A 5,145-nucleotide genomic window follows, 5' to 3' on the forward strand; every position below is an offset into this window, starting at 1 on the left:
ACTCAAACTAAGCAAAAAGAATAATCAGTCATATAGACCAGATGCAAAATTCATCCTACTCATTATGACGTCATTTTAGACTAATATAATGTTATAAAAAACATCCTATAAGGGATTGTTTCTATATATTTTGAAAAAATAAATATATCTTTAATCTCATAAAAATAAAAAGATCTGATCAATCAATCCCCATAGCTAGAGCGTTTAATAAGAGTTTATGGAAATTTGGGTAGGTTTCTCACACAGCAACTCATAAATAAGTTTCCTGATCGTTCTCTCAGCGGTAAATTTCAGTCCTCTGATTGGCTATGTCTTCCTCAGCTATGATTGGTAGTTGCTTTTGCTTACTACAGCTTCACAAACAAACACACGTACATCTAACATCGTAGCCAGATCTTAATCAAGTATTCCTTTGAATATGATGTATTTATTTACATTACACCCTTTAACAAGATCCGTTATCTATTAATTACAAATCAATAACTATTGCAAGTTTATTTCCACGAAAATTTTAATTTTCTTAGTCATAATTTAACTGCAATAAGTATAGATTTTGTCATCACTTTTCAGCTGAATTCATTCATTAAAATACGACTGCATGACGTCACATACATCCACCAATCAGAGTTGAGAAAGAATCGGCCAATGAGACAACAGATATTTCCCGCTAAAAGTACATAAGGTGAGAAGGTTCCTCTGATTTATGGGCCGCTGTTGGCGAACGAGTTATTTACGTGAGGCATTTTGTTCAAACGCTCTAGCTAAGGGATTTTCTGTCTTTTTTTTTTATGAGTTGCTTTCTCGAGACACTGCATTTAAATGCTCAAGCTAAAGTTTTTTATCCTAATTAATTCTAATACATAAAATATATCTAAATAACCTGAGTTGAAAGAATATTTCCTTCTTTATATGTCTTTCAGATATCTTTCAAATGTTTATCAATTACAGCATTTCCCTTCAGTAACAACACTTCTTTTTTGGGCTCAAGCCATGGCGTCCTGATGGAAGGTTCCTGTTTGGTAGCTTCCTTGGGTATAAGACTACTAAGATATTCCCAGAGAATTTAACCACAGGTTATCACAGAATTCTAACTTCTGGAGCGAGTATCTCAAAGGTTTCCCTTTAAGACATCGTAATACAACAGGGGACACGCATGTCTGGTCGTGCCACATAGCTATCTCCACCCCGAACAGAGTTAACGCTTCGGTGTGTAAGGGCTGAGAATAGCTGGGAGCCGTTCCACAGCTAATCTCACTCGTGGCTACTACTGATACTCGAGACGTAAACAAACGGACGCCATTGCTCTAATGACGTCACGCGCGTCTTTATCCTTTGTTTAGTAGCTGCCCTACTGAGACGGATTTTCCCTTGTGTGAACTTTATCGTTTTGCATCTTCGCTATGTCGTTACCTTCAGCCTCGCCTTCTTCTGGAAAGTTGAGTACAAGGTTCCAGTATTGTTTAATTAAGCTCTGGCCGTAAAGTAAATATTATTTTGCGAAATAATTGATGTTTTGTGGCAGAGCTGTGCCTCTACCGGACCCGCCATTTTATGGCGTCGTTGTTGTTTTGCATGTCTTATTTAGTTAGCCACAACAACGCTTCCGGCCTTATATACTAATCGAATACATTAGTTTATTTAGTCTTCATAGCTAGGAACTTTTATATCGTGTTTAGACGCTTTTTATCGGTCATCGATTGACCTCATACCAGTCGGCTACTATAGCCCCCAGGCCAGGAGCCTATATACAAGTGTTCATGCATGATTTATCAGTGATCCTAGACTAAGTTATGAAGATAGTGGCATTATTATTTTACAATACTTTTGACTAGTGATGCAAATGTTTTCGCCTTCAGGGACCATATAGGGGATAGGCTAGTCAGTGATTCTTACTAGCCTAACCTAACCTTAGGACCCCTATATGCTTCCTTCATCCCCTGCCTTGGCATTCCCTCTAATTAGCCTTGATCCCTTTTCTGAGTAAAGGGATTCATTGTCTAATAGAGTATTATATCGCCTCTCAGTCCTCCCTAAAGGAATGAACCCCCTTTAGGATTGCGTCTGAGAGTGAGGTTAGGCTAGCCTACCTCTATGGCTAGGATAGTCTGCGACTTTCCTGCGATAGCGATACGTCTTCTTCCTTGCCTAGTTCAGGACTTTTAGCCCTGATCTAGGTCGTGTTAGGAAGTTTTCTCTGTTCCATGCTGAAACTGTACTCTTGCACCGTTTTAGCCGATCAGCCTAATCTTAGGTTAGGGAGTGTCCTCCCTTCCCTTTGTGGCCGCTCTGGTACAGAAACCCTTCCTGGGAAGACCCCTCTCTTCTCCCTCCCCACCTATCTCTTGTATAGCCTAGCCTATGCTTAGGTTAGTTTATACTCATCTGTCCCCTGTCCTACAACTCCTCCTTAGGGTGGATGAGTAGGGCTACCCGAGCTTCCTTGTGCAGTCCGCTCTGGTACATATACCTTCATAGTGTCCTATAAGGTTAGTTCCTAGTGTAGCTCTGCATAAGGGAGTCTCCCCCCCCCCATCTTGGGTGTTCCCTAGTCCTCCCTTGGGCTACCTGCTCCCGGTCCCTAGTGACCCCTGCATATGGATGATAGAGCCTGTCTCTATCATGGGTACACCCCCTCAGGGAGGGGGAGGGATGTCTGGAACCCTGAAGGTACTTCCTGCATCCTTCCCCCCCTCCCCCTGTCTCTCTATCTATCCGGGTGCCGGTCTCTTGCCGCCTCTTATGCCGGCAATACCTGCCTCTTGGTGACTTCCCTACCCTTGCCGCCAGCCCCCCGTGTTCCGAGGGACTGCCGGCTGCCGCCGGCTACTACCGGCGGCTCTCCTACTCCTATCTAATCGTCCGCTTGCCGGTCGATCTCCGGAGTGCCGGCATATACTGCCGGCAACCCGATACTACCTGTACCATCCTTACCCCAGTCACCAATCCGGCATCCTCCGGCTGCCGGAGCCGCCGCTCCCTGCCGGCGTGCCGCCGTTGTGCCGGCGGCCGCCATCCTGGTATCTAACTGACTTTTGAAAATTGTCTGTTCTAATGCCAGAATCTATGCTGGAGCGAGCTCCGGCGTGCCGGCGGCTTGCCGGATACCCCGGAGGCGTCAAGAATACTTGCACCCCCTCTCTGTAGCTATCATAAGACTAAGATAGCCCTACCTGGCAAATAGATAAGCTGCTTTGCTTCTAAGATCAGTACCTAGTACTGCTCTATTAGTGATCATGCTGTCTCTTTGCATTCTTCTATTTCCAGCATGCTATGTGCATCTTAGCACGGCTGGTTGCCAGAAGCAGTTACCCTTAATGAGACCTTCTGGCTCTTATCTGGGAACCGAATGAATTCGATCCCAACCTTGTCCTTGGCTTTCCATGGAGTTCCAATATAATGGGAATCCTAGGAAACTATATCCAATGATCTCGGTCATTTGGATTATCCCAGGACCAAGCCTATGGTAACCAGCCGGGCGAGATGCATGGAGCGTGTTCTCCTTTACTGTTTCACTCTCTATGCATCACACCTTCTATAAGTTAAAATTAATGATTAATATTAACTTAATTTGAGAGCCATTCCTATGACTCCCCCATACTCATTTTCTCTTTCTTCCACAGGAGGAGCAGATGAAGTGCGATTTCGCATACTGTGCCGTGAAACGCTCCCAGTTTTACGGACATACGGCGTGCAGGACTCACGCCCCTTGCTCAGACAAGAAAGGGGATTGGAAGTTCTGGAATCCACTGGAATGTACGGTCTGCCAGGCCTACCTAGTTGAGGCCTTCCATAACCCTCCCTCAGCGGAGGTTAGAGACATTGCTCGTGAGAAACTGCGCAAGTGGGTGCGTGGTTTTCAGAGGAATGCCACTGGACCGTACCTGGCCACCGAAGAACTGAGGTCCCTGCTGTTCCCTAAGGCCTCCCCTGATTCAGTGGTTCCAAAGGAAGCAATCCCCACTGTCCAAATTACGGTGGAACCTGATGTGGTCATGGCTCAGTCCATGCACGAGTGTCGCCTAGATTCCGAAGAGGATGAACAGATCTCTGACGTCTCGGAAGACACGGAGAAGACGCTTATGGCTCAAGGAGCCGAAGAGGACGAAGACAAGGTGGAATACACCGAGTCGGAGATTGGAGCTACTCCCTCGTCCATCCCTCCGCCTACTCCTACACCGACGGATGTGTCCATTCCGTCTACCTCCTCGACCCCGGATCCTTCTTCTTCTACACAAGAACTGATCCGACTGATTAGAGCTGTCATGGACGACAGACTGAAGGAGAACCAGGAGTCCATCAGGTCTATGATTGGATCCAGAGAACCGAAGAAGATCTCGGTTAAGGATCTCCCAGCTTGCTCTCATGCCAACCCGTGGAGGTATGCAGAGCATATGGTTATTGCGACCGGCAGGATCTTTGTTAGTGACAAAATCGGCACGGTCCCGTTGGAAGATGTGGAATTCTTCCCAAGCTTCGAGGCCTACCCGGACTGTTACGTCCGGCTTCGTTCTGAACCTGCCTCGAAGGAGGAGACCGAACCTAAGGAAGAGATAGTGTTCGATCTCGCAAAGGCCCAGGCTATGCTAGCCTCCGCATTTAAGAGCAGGGGCTTTACCTGCTCTAAGCTTCCTGCCTTGAGCAAGAAGCATCCTACTTATGTCGCTCCCGACACTGCGATTCTTCCATTTTTGGAAAAGGCCTTGGCTGCATGCCTTAAAGCGGCGGAAGAAGGGAAACCCTGCCCTGCACTGGAGGAGTGCAGACCCTTCTCCATCGTTACGCCCCCTGACACTAGACAATGGAAAGATGTCCAACATACTTTCGTTGTGGGTAGGCTCGATCCTGACGTTGCCGGACGTCAGTTTAATGAAGACCTCCCTAAGCTCAATGATCACCTCCTTCGCCGGGAACAAGACACGAAGGAGAGGCTTGCAGCGTCTCTTTCTCATCAAGTCCAACTTGAAGTTATGGCCTGTGACACAGCAGTACCCGATCACTACATGGTACTGGCCAAATCCCACTTACTCACGGTAATGAAGGACTTGTACCATTTCATAAAGGCTCGTAGAGCCTGTCGTGAATTCGTGTTTGTCGGTGCCACCGTGAAACACGAACCCCGGAGGCTGATTTCCTCCAACATCTGGG

Source organism: Palaemon carinicauda, chromosome 12 (assembly GCF_036898095.1).
Source record: "Palaemon carinicauda isolate YSFRI2023 chromosome 12, ASM3689809v2, whole genome shotgun sequence".
In the NCBI taxonomy this organism is placed as follows: domain Eukaryota; kingdom Metazoa; phylum Arthropoda; class Malacostraca; order Decapoda; family Palaemonidae; genus Palaemon; species Palaemon carinicauda.